Here is a 15238-nt window from a genome sequence, read left to right as displayed (position 1 = left end):
TGTAACACTACAGACCTATAGAAACAAACAGAAGCTGTAGGAGTCAGTGTGTCTAACCATTAGTCCCTGAAGGTTAGAAAGAAACCAAAAACTGTGAGTGCCCACCTCAGGCCAGGGAGTGTGCCTATCTCAAATCCTCACAGGTATTCACAATGGAGAAATGAAGGTCTACTGAGGTTCAGTAGATCGGCAATATGGTTTCTAAAGTCTCTGAAATTCCTAACTGTGATCATGTTTTTTAAAAAGTGCACTGGTCACGATGAGCAGACAGAGGTTGGTTTTATTCCTGTACTACTGCCAAGCAATAGGGAAGAGACAGCACAGGCCCAGTCTGGATGCCCAGCTCTGCTGAGACAAAGGGCAGAAGGGTTTTCATGTGTTCAGGTGAGCTAGTGGGGAAGTATTGGAGGGCATCTGGAGGGATATCGATCCATGGGCTGGAAGGAGCACATTGAGTTATCCCTGAATTTACAAATGTTTTGCTCTCTAGATTAGGCCATCTGTGTTTGCTAATTGGGGCCCATCTATTCAAATTAAGTCCTATTCTCTCACAGAGACTGGGAGACAAGGATGCTATTCCCCTTAAATGTTTAAATTTCAAAAAGGCAGTTAGCAGATCCGTTAGAAAGACATTTTCTGGGTTATAAAACTGGCCAGAGGCTAAAGAAAAGTTTACATCCATTTCAAAAGAGCAGAGAAAAATATTGCAAGTTTTCTAAAGTGAATGTTCTAAGAAAAGGGAGGGCAGGGCCTATAGTCAGAAAGAACCCTGTTTAGAGTTTAGCCTGGCTGAGGGGAACTTTAAGACTGTCTTGGTCAGTTAAAATTTACAATCATGCTCGGCTGGCATGGCTCAGTAGTTGAGCATCGACCTATGAACCAGGAGGTCACGGTTCAATTCCCTATCCGGGTTGCAGGCTCCCCACGGTGTCGGGTGTGCAGGAGGCAGCCAATCAATGATTCTTTTTCATCATTGATGTTTCTCTGTCTCTCTCTCCCTCCTCTCCTCTCTGAAATCGATAAAATATATTTTTTAAAAATTTTACAATCATCATGGGAAATATAAAACAAAGAAACCAAAACCGAGACAACCACAGGCCCTAGTCCAGACTAATTAAAATGGAAAATCAGTATTTCTGATGAAAACATATAACAGGAAATCTACTTTCTTAACACATTTTTCAGTTTACAATATTGTGTTGTTAACTATTTGCACAATGATGTACAACAGATCTCTAGAACTTTTTCACTGTACATGATTGAGACTCTAACCCATTAGAAAATATGCAGTATTATTGTACTTTCAATGTAAGCATTCTATTTGACACTATGTCATAACATGGTGAGCCAAAAACTGAGACTTATGTAGAGGTCACAGAATTCATCATAAGAGAAGAGAAAGTGCTCTTTCTACGTCCTTACACATACCCAGAATCATATCTCTGCCTACAACATAACAGCAGAAACATTTAGAGATTCCCTTGTTTAAAAATAATTGATGTGTGTGCTTCTCTTCCGTATTGAAATGTGATCCCCTGGAGGGTGAAGGCTATGTTCTGTTTATCTTGGAATCCCTTCCAGCCTTAATTGAACGCTTTGCATGTGCCAGTTGCTCATGCTGAATTGAGTGTATAGAAAGAAGTTTGAAGTCAGTAGCTGAGTGATTTATGAAGAGTGGAATAAAGTGTGGGTTGAAGTTCTCTATGGAGATAAAAGTACCTTTAAGAAAACATTCCATGAAATGAATGTCAAGAGGTCTCCTTTAATTGGTCTTTGCACCATCACCAATATCCCATCATCACCTGAATTATTAGGTTTAAGTACAATAATCAATTTAGAAAGTCCCTGTACCCTTTCATTGGCTTCAGTGACAAACATTGGGTACTCCTGAATAGTTCACTAAAATTGCTGTTTTATTTTATTTATTTAATTTTGATTGCCACTTTCCCCCAATGCTATCTACTATCCTAGAAGATCATGTGAAACTATTGGCTGCACCTCAATCCCTCTCACCTTAGCAATGAAAATATCACACCAGTTTGGCTCAATTGCCCTGCAAGGACAGTCATGTGCACTGATAATGGGGTTAAAAATAACTGTTTCTGTTTGGAATTCAGGTTGGGTAGGAGACTCATCAGCCTCTAAGGCCACAGCCTTTTAGAACTGTCAACTGCCACTCAAGGGACTTAACATAGCTGCGAGGCATCTCAATACCAACTATTTTCACCACTGCCGAATATGACTCAAGAGTGTACAGGAGGGAAGGAAGTCTGCTTAGGGCCAGAACTCAAATGGTCTTTCCTGGTTATGTGAAGTCCCACTTAACGTCATTATTTAACTGCACACAGAGCTATAAAGAGTCCCAGGAAGCTCTACAGGCATGGAGTCTTTGACTCTAGGGAGGTCAGTGCCTGCACTACTCATCAAAGATTCCTAGCTATTCCATTTTTAAAAGTATCAGACACGAGGATTTCACGAACACTGTAGAGCAGTGGTTCTCAACCTTCTGGCCCTTTAAATACAGTTCCTCATGCTGTGACCCAACCATAAAATTATTTTCGTTGCTACTTCATAACTGTAATGTTGCTACTGTTATGAATTGTAATGTAAATATCTGATATGCAGGATGGTCTTAGGCGACCCCTGTGAAAGGGTCGTTCGACCGCCAAAGGGGTCGCGACCCACAGGTTGAGAACTGCTGTTGTAGAGAATCTGACCTGGTGTTAATCACCATTAGCGTAAAACAGTGATTGCATCTGATCAGTTAAACTCTTTGATACTGCTGTAAATGAGTTAGCTACCTGACCTTGTCAAAGAAACATGAATAGCCATTTAGAGCAGTCTAAAAATAAAATTTTCTATTTTACCACTAAAATTTAACAATTAGGTGCACAACAGTTTCTTAGACTTTATTCTCTCTTTGACCGCCAGTCTCGTTCTAAGTTCTTCTGAAGAAGGTCATTCCAACCATAAGCCTGACACTACCCAACATTCCTGCCCTTAGCAACTCAAAGGACATGAACCACAGTCATTTTTTTCAGGGGCATCTATTGTCTTCTTTTATATATAACTGTATGAAAACTTAAGTGTAGCTCCTTGCTTTTTTTTAAATAAAGTGAAGCCTATACTTCTCATGTCTCAGAAAACTTATTTTTAGGGTTATGTGGCCTCTTCGCCAAATAAGGATAAATCTGACAAAACATGCAAGGTCTGTAAATGTAAATCTACAAAAGCATTCCTGGGAAAACAGGCAAACACCAACTCTCCAAAAAATCTATTTTGCATGATTTTAACAATGATGCTGAACTGACCCTGGAGAAAAAGGCAATAGTGTATCACACTTTCTTAGATTTATGAAATTTTGAGCCTTTTCAACTAATTTGGGTGGATAAAATGCTATTCCTGGAAATTTCCACTGGACAATACAACCACCACTAATACTAGATATAATGAACCCACAAGGGTAATATGTTTACAACTCCCATGTTTTACCGAGCAAGCCAAATAGCATATACCCTTCTGTACATATAGAAGATGGTCTGACATCTAACAGGTCTGAGTTTAATTCCTGATCTTTCACATATTAGCTCTGGGAATTGAGATGGGATATGGAGCCTCACAGGCTCTGCACCTAATCTGTAATATTGGAAGAACAATAGCACCCACCTCACAGAGTTATTGTGATGTCAGCATTTTGCAATGCAAAAAAAAGATTTTAGCATTTTGCAATGCAAAAAACAAGTACATCTTTATTTTGCTTTTTAAAATTATTTATTACACAATGCTCATTAGAAACAAAATTGAAAATATACATAATTTAAAAGAACAAAAGTGATCAGTGACTAGTAACATATATTATTGTCTTTTAGTGACTGTTTTATTTCACTTAGCACAATGTCTTCAAGGTCCATCCATGCATTTGTCAGATTTTCCTCCCTTTGTAAGGTTGAACAATACTGAAACGGGAAATTTAGACTGGAAACAGGCAGTGTTCCTCTGGGCAGGATGGTTCCTGGCTCTTGTCTGGTGGAGTCGAAAAATGAAACCATGGATGAAAGATGGTATAGTAAAAAGTGGAAATTTATTTACAAACAAGCACAGACTCCCATGGGGGGAGGGGAAAAGAGTCCCACTGAGTCCTTTTTTCCATGGCTGCAGTTTTCCATGCCTTGATAACCCCTCTGATTGGTCACTATTCCCCTTTGATTTGGTCACTATAGCAACTCCTGAGCTCAAGCTCAGGTAAGTGAGGTTCCCTCCTTCTCCCTTACTGTTCTCCTATTCTCTCTGGGCTTTTCTCCCTCCCTCTTCGAAGGAGGGGCTTCCTTCCCTTCTTTCTGTAAATGTGTACCTTTTGCTATTCCCAGCTCCCTTGTCTTATGGAAATGTACCCTTTGCAGCTCTGTAGCCCTGTGCTTTTTCCATGGACCCCATAATTCCTAAAATTTCCTAAACCTGCCTATTTCACCCCTAAAAATTTCTTTCAATACTCCATGTATGTATATACCACATTTTGTTTATCTATGCATCCATCAGTGAACACTTGGGCTTCCACCTTTTGGCTATTATGAATAATGCTGCTATGAACATAGTTATAGTACATTCTTTCAATTCTATGGAATATATGCCCAGAAGTGGAATTGCTGGATCAGGTGGTAATTCTATTTTTAATTTTTTCAGAAACTACAATACTGTTTTTTAAAGTAGATGCACCATTGTACATTCATACTAACAGTGTACAAGGAGTCCATTATCTTTGCCAACACTTATTCTCTATGTTTTTATAACAGTCATTGTAATGGGTGCAAAGTTTATTTGTGAATATTTTTAACTTAAGCTTGGTTATTAGAAAAGATGTTAATTTTTGCTTTCATCTCTGGGAAGGACAATTGTCATTAATAAAATAATAACTCAGTAGATTGTTTAAAAAATGAAGTTTCTAACTGTTTTCTTTAAAAGATAGAAATGGAACCCTAGCTGGTTTGGCTCAGTGGATAGAGCGTTGACCTGCAGACTGAAAGGTTCCGGGTTTGATTCTGGTCAAGGGTACATGCCCGGGTTGTGGGTTTGATCCCCAGAAGGGGACATGCAGGAGGCAGTGGATCAATTATTTTCTCTCATCATTGATGTTTCTATCTCTCTCTCTCTCCCTCTCCCTTCTTCTCTGAAATCAATAAAAATAGATTTTAAAAATATATATAGAAGTAGATTTCCATTTTCCTACAAATATGTTACGGGAAGCTTTCTAATACTTTATACTACCTATTAAAATGTTACATTTGATTTAGAACACTAACTTTCTCCATAGACAAAAAGAAATCTGTTCATGACAAAGTATTACAAATGTGACATATGTCAACTCACCACTGCTTCTACAGTGATCTGGTGTCCCCTGTAATGAGTCTGCCAAAAACACCCCAGATATTTCTGTTGGCCATTAAGAGCATTAAAATTAAGGTTTAAATATTTCAAGCCTTTTAAGAAAAAAAATATTCATAGGAGGTTTTATATACAGGAAATAAATTTTGCTTGTCATATATATTTTAGTTTTATTCACTTCCAAACAGAGGCCAATAGAATATAAGCAAAATAAGTAAGTGATAAGCAGAAAATAAACCAATCTACACTAATAAAAGAGAAAGATGCAAACTGGACGTACCTTCGTGATGCCCACCAGCCAATCAAGAATGAGTATGCAAATTAACCCAACAAAGATGGCAGGTTAATTTGCAAACACAGGTGCCGAGTGGCCAGAGGCGGGGTGGGACGAGGTTCCAGGTCCTCTGGGCAGTGTGGGAAGGAGGAAAGGTGGCTCCAGGCTGGAATGAAGGCAGAAAGGCGGCTCTGGCCAGAGCGAAGGCGGTGCCGGCAGCCAGGGGAAGGAAGGCCTATTCTTGCAGGAATCTTCATGCACTGGGCTTCTAGTAGCTTAATAAAATCTAATATTTTCATTCTCTCTATGATTGTACAACAACACATAAGCACAGTTATCTTCTAATTGTTTAAATAGCTCTTTCTTGCACTGGCTGGTGTGGCCCGATTGGTTGGGCATCATCTGGTATGCCAGGGGATTGCTGATTCAATTCCTGGTGGGGCAAATACCCAGGCTACGGGCTCAGTCCCAGTGTGGGGCCTATAGGAGACAGCCAATCAATGTTTCACTCTCACACAATGATGTTTCTCTCTCCCCCCCTCTCCCTTTCCCTTCTTCTCTCTCTAAAAATCAATAAAATTCTTTTTAAAAAATCTCTTTTCAGGGCTCCTCATAATGATCATATACATTAGTTGCAGGTATTGACTGCATGCTATTGAAGAAAGGAATAAAGAGACCTGATTTTTCTACCTAGTATACATATCATTTAAAATTATTTAAATTCTTAGGCAGGGTTAGTGAGGCGTGACAATATTAGATTGTCAAACACACAAAATCCCTCCTTTCAGTGGTTGTGAACCATTTCAACAGATATCTGTAACTTCTGACAGCAGATTGCAAAGGGAAAGAATAAAAATCAAATGGGAAGTTTTAAACAGAACTATGATCAATGGACACATAGGTAAAGTGAAAGTATCAGATACTCCAATTGCTGCCCACAGCTAAGAAAATTGCTAAAGGTCTTGGCTTTTGTTTCTTACCTATAATCGATATTTGGCTTGATTTACCTGATTTACTAGTCTTTGATTCTAGCTCTCAAATCAAGATAAAACAAAATATTTCTGTGTGTTTTTTTTCTGCAATGGGACCAACATATGTGGAACATGTGGGATTTGTGAATACTGTGCTTTGCTGGGCCAACAGCCTCAGTGCCAGCTTAATTGTTCCAAGTAATGGTTTGTTCCTTAATAAAGATTCCACAATGCAATTGCTGTAGAAAAAATAATGATTACTTTAGGACAGATGGCAAAGTAGCAAGATGGGGAACTCGTCCATATAATTCTTACTCTCAATTCTGAGTTTGATGAAGGATAAGGGTCTGACTGAATACTCCAGGAGGGGTATTTATACAGCTCTGAATCACCTACTGATTGCTCAGCTCTTCATTCTCTTTTCCTTAAATAATGCAATCTTTGCCTTTGGGGCTGGAAAAGTGAATGACTGTGCTAATCCTTTAATTAAATACTTTGTCTAATGCCAAAGCGTTTTTGTGTTTTTGCCTCTGCATGTGCGTATGTGTATGTGCTCTAAAGTTTGAAATGCAGAGGGGAAAAATAAAACTAAATGCCCAGATAAATAGATTTTAAAAATCAAAATATGAATGACTCAACCATCTGGATTTTTTAGATTAAACTTGACTAGCTGTGGCCTCCACATTTGTTTCTGTAGCTATAAATCTATGTTCAAACATTATGTATACATCTACTTCAGCAACATTAAACATATGGACACATAATCTTACATAATTTAATAAACAAAACCTTTGGTATATTGCATTAATAAAGCTAATTTTAATTGATCTATTATTCTTAAACCAATCATCTGCTCTTTGATTCAATCTGCTGTAATAAAATTTATAACACTATTCGTGGCCCTGGTCAATATGGCTCAGTCCCATACACAGAGAGATCACCAATTTGATTCCTGGTCAGGGCACAAGCCTGGGTTGCTGGCTCAATCCCTGATCCCAGTGAGAAGCAACCAATCGATGTGTCCCTCTCACATCGATGTTTTTGTCTTTCCCTCTCCCTTCTGCTCTCTCTAAAAATCAATGGGAAAATATCCTTGGGTGAGAATTAACAACAACAAAAAATGATATTCTGACTTGATTGCGTTAACAAGCATTTCAAATCATTCTGACATAGGAGTTTTGTGGACTGTAGTTTTCATAATACTGGTCTAAGAGCCTTGGTCTCAATTCTTCAGCATGAGTAAATCTTGGATCTGTGGTGGACTTTTATCAAATTCTCTAGTCTGTTACTCACCCTGCTTTCCTTCCAACCAACTTCCTAGTTACAGGGAGCGCTGAACTTAACCAGTGCTGAGGCTGGTTTTATAACTTTTGCATTTCTTCATACTTTTCTCCCTGCTTTAACTGCCCATTTACCACCTTCTCTATATTTAGGTCCAATTATCAAGGCTGTTCACAGATGTCACCTCTTCTTTAAAACTCCAGGTCACCACCCCTCTGGGTATACTTATTCTACACCACATAGCAGAGACAGCAAAGAGACAACATGCAGACTGCCTCTCTCCATCCTATATCTATGGCTATCATCACCAATTGACCATGTCTCTGATCCAGTTTCAAACCTTTCCAACTTATTCTCCAGAAGCTACCACCAACCTATAAGGTTTGGCAGGTGACATTATTTTGGGTGAAGTGGAGCTCTTTGGGTGCCGTGGGGAAAATAATTTCCTGAAGCCTGGACAGGTGGATGGGGTTTTGTGGAAAGCTTTATTGATGATGTAAAATTAAGGGCGTTTCCCTCCAAGGTCTCATCTCTGTCCATCGTGCCATGGAAGAAGTCAAATCTTGTATTCAATGGGGTTAGAATTAAGGCCACTGCCGAGGGAATTTATGCTCCATATTAAAGTTCAGTTCATTCCAGCATCTGGATAGCTTAGCTTGTGTTCCCAGCTGCAGTCCATTGTGGGTGTGCACTGTCATGGGCCAGGTGACCGCTTCAGGCCATGTGGCTATGGAGAGAGGACATGTGGATGTATGGGCAAGTGCAAGAGCCAACAAGAGCATAAGAGAGAGGGAACTCTTTGTTTGGGGACTTTTAACATTTCAAGACTCTGCGTGCTTGCAGTAGCTTCACCCTCCTAGCCAACCCATTGCTCCTCAGGCTAGACTGACAGGTGAGCACCTTCCCTATGTCATCCCAATTTCACTGCATACGACTCCCCACTTGTTCCATCCCCTACCTCAGGGATTTGCAGGGAATGGGCTGGTGGTTTCCTTGAGAGTATGAAACTGTAGCTTGCTGGTGAAGATGCCCAGATGACACTACTTATAATGTCTGGCCTTCCCTTTGCTCTTTTCCTATTATTAATATTAATAATTAGCTTATAACAATAACAAAATAAAACCTGTTGGCCATTTCAGATGTTTGTAACATTGTAATTGTTATTATTGCCATAGTATTTTATGACATTTCTTTATTTATATATGTCTCCTCTTAGAGAGAAACCAGGGATCATCCTTTATTCAACATCAGCTCCTGCTCTAGTTCCTAGCACAAAGTAAATCCACAATAAAAGTTTGATGAATAAATTCATAACTGAATGATACTACTTTCTCAAGCAAGATAGTAAATATTTTATGAGTTCAGCTAAAAAAAGCTTCTGCTCTTTTATTTTTTACACTATAGCTTTACTCAATACATATCTTATAATCATTCAATTGAGGGTAAAAGCTAAATGTAATTTAGTCTGTCTGAGAAATATTTTCATTGTATCATTTGTATGTCATGAAGATCTCTAAACCAAGCCATGTCACCATGAAGCTTTTCTTCTGCTTTGTGTAAAGAATAATTCAGCAGGAGATATCAGAGATGAAAATGTAAGGCTAAAGTCTCCTCTGTCTTAATTCCTACTTATCTTGGGCAAACACCATTTTATCATCACAGCAATAGCATTTACTGAATATCCACTAAGCCTCTGACTTTAATATATAAGGGTTTCACTCTACTGACCTGCCCTTAAAGAGCTTTAATAAAATGTAGTCTTCTTAATGGGATGACATAAGATTGCATTGGAACAGAACTGGCATAATAAGAAAGAAGGAACCAAAAGGAACAAATGTTCAGAGCAAAGCAGATATGATTAATAAATATCTTCAAACTAGAAGCAATTAAAATGTCCAAAGACCTTGTTATGAACAAGAATTGTATCATTTATAACATTACTGTGAGTTTATATATCAAGCACTTCTAAAAAGCTCAAAATGAAATAGATTTCCTACAGAATTTAGTTTTATAAGTTGACTCTCCAAATAAGCATTTCATGTGGGTGAGAAAAAATATATAACCAGTAGGCCTAATTATTCAGGCTTTTGAAGCTCTTTAAAGTATGCCTAGGCAAATGCTTGGTAAAACAATTAGTTGGCAATACACATGTGGGATATTATCTGGCTTATACATTTATTAGTTTCTTAATAACAAAACAGGAGTTTTTCCTAAAACATCAGACGATTCATTATTTTTTAAAAAAGACCTTTTGATGGCTGTTTTTGATTGTCAGCCCTAATTGTCCTAAAAAAATTCACTCTTTTTTCTGACATTGTTCCCCACTCATTCTATTGGTTTAATAAATGCTCTAAGCTGAACATTCATGTTTAGACCTCCTTTTCTAATGGGAAATTCTACAGTGAGAGACTGGCCTAGCTTAAAATGTTTTTAATTTAAAATAATTATTTCAGAGTTATAATTGCCAAGAATGATTATGTGGGTTCCTCAGAGTGGAAGCAAGCATGCCTCAGGAATAAGATTTAATGGTTTAAGAAAATGCCAGATGAAGTAAAGTACAAGTTTATTCATTGTAACATGGGTTGTAATAGCAAATTGTTGGATTAGTTGACAAATTATGATATATCCATATAAAAGAAGACTAGATAGCCATAAACAAAAGAGTTTTTCTAAGCTGATATTGAAAATTAGTAACTTAAAAATAAAGCATTGGAAAAAATATCCAATGTAAAGGAGCATGTATGTGTGATAGTTTGTGTTTTAAAAAGAGATTTTATATACATATATGTATACACATATGTATACACACTTTCTTTTAGAAAAATTATAAGCATAAATAAGAATCTGCTAACATTGCATGCTAATGTTTAGAGTTTAAACCATGTGATTATAAAACTTTTTTTAAAAAATAAGCAAATACAGTTTCAAAACACAAGTTAAATTATAGTAAAAGGATTTGGACACCAGTCTTCACCCGGCTTTGAAGCTTGGCTCCACTACTTGTAGGTTGTGCAAATCTGAGTAATTTCACTTAGTTTTGTGGATCAGAATCTTCATCCACAAAATGGGGTTAAAATAATGCCCACTCCCCATCCTTTGGGAAAGATTAAATGAGGTAGTACATGGAAAACATTTTCTGACACATAGTTCCAGTCAGTAAATGATGTTATCATCATCATTATTAAGCTGTAACACCTCATTGGACTCAATTTGTCTGGGTTAAATAAACATTTCCATCTCAAAAGTGACCCAGAGTTTTATTGGGGAATTTAAAGAATTTTCCATTTCCCACCAGCCAAGAATTACAAGAAAAATAGAAAATAAAGAAATAAATACTTGTGTTAAAGTTCACAGTCTATTTATTTTAAAGAATTTTATTGTGGTTCCTCAGTTATATACTACCTGAAATGGGATTTCTCACTCTATGAATTTTCAATCTTGAAGTCTTTGATCTCTCACTTGCTAAATGTAATTACTATTACAATCTCCATTTTCTTTCTGTCCAACCTCTATCACTTAAAATTTTCATTCTCATTCTCTGTTAATTCTTACTTGAGGATATTTTTTCCAGTGATTTTTTTTTGAGAGTGTAGAAGGGAGGGATGAGGAGAGAGAGAGAGAGAGAGAGAGAGAGAGACATAAATGTGAGAGAAAGACATTCATTAGTTGCCTCTTGCACACACCCAACCCAGGTCAGAATTGGGCCTGCAACCTATGTGCATGCCCTTGACTGGGAATTGAACCCAGACCCTTAGATCTGTGGGCTAACATTCTAACCACGGAGTCAAACCATCCAGGTCCTCTTTCTTTGAATCTCAGCAAGTTACCATATTTAAACAAATCAGAAGTGAAGATATTTGATGCTCTAGATTTTCAAGATCCCTAACCATCAAGTTTCCTACATTAGAGTTCTGTACTTCACTAATATTTTTTTGAGGATCAAATTAAGCTTCCAGTATCAAAAAGCCTGGCTTACATTACATGTTCCTTTCCTTCCCATGAACTATTCTAATTTTACTGAATCTGTAATTAGTTCTTTTTTTGTTTTTACATTTGTCTTCGTTGCTAGTTCTTTATCATTCTTTACATGCCATCCTTTCTACAAACTCTAGCCAAATTCAGACTTTCCTGAGACTAACTCCCAGCCAGTCTATTCCAATAATAAACAAATGAAGAGAGCAGACCAACCAGGAGTTAACCTCATGACACCATTGATTATAATTGTGCATTCATTTTCTCCATAGTACAATCAACATTTCTTGAAGATACAGTCATTGTCTTATCAATTTGTTTTCTTCAGGGCTGAGCATTTTACCTCTCAGATCATGGGCATTCAGAAAGGGTCTGTTGATTGCTCATTGTATGCAGGTGAATCTGCAAGCCGACATTTTTATGAGAATTAGATTCTCTTCAAAATATACATGATACTATTTCATTTAAAAAAGCATGCCTGACCTGAACAAAGGGTATTTTCCCTTAATTTGTGATTTACATAAAAATTTCATTCAGGAATAATCATTGAATATTTTCTAAAACTATTTTTATTGAATAGAACTAATTACACAATGTGAGGTCTGTCTTAGACAAAAGTGGAAGAACAGTAACTTTGTTTCAGTTATTCTTGCTTCACAACAAACTGCCCAAGTTCATTCAGATACTCAGATATTCCAAGAAGCAGATACCAAGATGGGGGGAGATATGTAAGATGTTTCTTGGGAGAAACGTCTATGAGGTTAAACAGAAAGGAAGCCAAGGAGAGGGAAGAAATGAGAGTTGGGTAAAAAAAATTTCAGATTTTGCAAAGTTCTGAGAATGTTTCTTCCAGGCCAAGAAGGAGTCCTCAAAGTCAAAATTAAAACATCCCCATTCCTCACAGGAATGGGTCTGGACTTGTGTCCCTGGCAAACTTAGTCATCAGCTGAGAGCAGCTGGAGGAAACTGTGGCTTCAGCACTGACCGAGATAGATGGAGAAGGAAAACAGCTGAGGCTCTGGTAATATGCTTCCCCCAAGGTTTCTTATGGGTTAGGCCAGGAACAGGCATAGCTTCACTTCAGCTGCAAAGCAAGACAGGTCTCAAAGCCCAACCCCACTTCAAGGGAGGGTAGTTGGCCGCCACACATAATTGGAAAAACAATACAGAATCTGTGGCCATCTTTAACCCACTACTCTTTTCCCAGGGGCTGACTACTGTCATTTAAACTTGTTGGCTTCCCAGGTTGACTGTTGTCTCACTGATTTTCTTACTCCCATTTCAGAGCTCCCACACCCAGTGCCTCCTCCATTATGTAGGTCTGATTTCTTTGATAATTCCTTATTACACAACTCATAGGAGTTCTGCATTCCTGATTAATCTCTGACACATACATTCAGATAACTTTCCTATAAAACTTTGAAAATTATTTTTCAAATCTGATGTGCAATACTTAGAACAGTATGAGGAAGAGTTTCAGATCATTATCAGTGATTTCATTTCTATTGCATTAAAATTTCTGGGACCAGTTATTTTTAGGGAAAAGTAAATACGACCAAAATAGGGCATATAGTAAAAAATATTCATTGCCTACATTTCTGCAGAAATCTATGCAGTATACTGTGAAGAGAACCATAAAATCACTTGACTAACTTTGAAGACTTTTAGGTACAAAATATAGAATCTGAGTGGCTTAATACACAAAGGTTTGTTTTTGCTCTCCCTATATGTCCACCTTAAGTTACTTGAGAGATTTGCTCTGGGCCCAGGCCCATCGAGCCTCCTCAATCTTGTACTTGTGCTATCTGTCATATACAGGATTCTAGTGTAAGAGCCAGTTGGGAAGTTGAGGGTCTACTGTTCTGTGCTTTTTTTTTTTCCAGAGGTAACGCATGTCATTTATTCCCCAGCCCATTAGCCATCACTAGTTACACAGCTCTACCTAATTGCAATGAGGCTGGGAAATGTGAGGGAAAAGATGGAATGTTTCATGAGGACCATTCACTCTGCTACCGAGAAGGAACAAACATTAAATCCTGGAAGACACTTTAAAAAAACATTAAAGCAAGTGCCACAAATAAAGAATAAAGTAAATTTTGGGAAAACTCAGATGAAAGGAGTAATACAAATTGGTTTATCAGTTATGGTTAGAAGCCTTCTTTAAAATAAGAAGTACTGAGGCCAGTTGCCAAGGATATGTAGAGCCCAGATGAGTGGTAATTGATAGTTCAGACTTCCAGGTAAAAGAAGAAAGTTAGAGATTGATGAATAAGTGCTGACAACTGTGTTGTAAATTAAGTGCCCACAGGGAAAGACTACTCTGATGCAGGCAAAACAAATAAACAAACAAAATAACAACAACAAAATACCGGGTAGTGTGGCTCAGTGATTAAGTATGGACCTAAGGACCAGGAGGTCACAGTTCAATTCCAGTCAGGGCACCTTCCTGAGTTGCAGGCTCAATACCCAGTGTGGGGCGTGCAGGAGGCAGCTGATCAATAATTCTCTCTCATCATTGATTATTCTATCTCCCCCTCTCTCCCCCTTCTTCTCTGAAATCAATAAAAATATATTTTTTTAAAAAGAAAGAAAAATAAAATGTCCTTACAATTAATTTTCTAGTAAAGATTAAGGTGGAATTGATGAGAAGAGCATCAAAAATATATATTAGGAAGTTGCCTCTGCAGGTTTAACTTTCCCTGTGAATTTTAGAGTGTGCATACTTTCCAAAATTATTTTAGAAAGAGTTTAGTCTAGCAGCCATGTGAAGAGTAGATTATGAAAGAGGGCTGAAGTCATAGGTGTTGATATGTCCTTATTGGATTTTAAAATTTCATGTCTGGTACAAAACAGCTTGATTCTTCTTGAAACAAACAGTGAAGTTGTCCATTGGGTGTACTGTATAGGCTATGCTCCTGGGCAAATACTTCATTGAACAGTGAAGTCATGTTGATGTGGGTGGTCTCAGTTCTCATTCCCAGTGTGGGGCGTGCAGGAGACAGCTGATCAATGATTCTCTCTCATCATTGATGATTCTATTTCCCTCTCCCTCATCCTTCCTCTATAACCAGTGGAGCTATATTGATGCAGGTAATTTCAAATCTCATAAAGAAAGCTTGTAAAGAGAAATATGAGATTTAGCTGTGAATGAACTACAGAAGTTTTGAGGAAGGAATCTAAATTGGCTCCCAAACTGAGAAACCCTGGGATTTGGGAGACAAGAAATGCTTGATTGTAAGGATCTGTGATCTCTATTGCTGATATAAGAATGGGGAATGAAATGGCATAATGGGTATAGAGTATGAAACTGAAAATTTAGTGTTCAGTGTCAAGTAATTAACAGTTTACAACCCATGAATGA

The sequence above is a fragment of the Myotis yumanensis genome, unplaced genomic scaffold (assembly GCF_028538775.1).
Source record: "Myotis yumanensis isolate MYYU_CA2020_CCGP unplaced genomic scaffold, mMyoYum1.0.hap1 SCAF_8, whole genome shotgun sequence".
NCBI classification, from domain to species: Eukaryota; Metazoa; Chordata; class Mammalia; order Chiroptera; family Vespertilionidae; genus Myotis; species Myotis yumanensis.
This window is presented reverse-complemented; position numbering follows the sequence as displayed.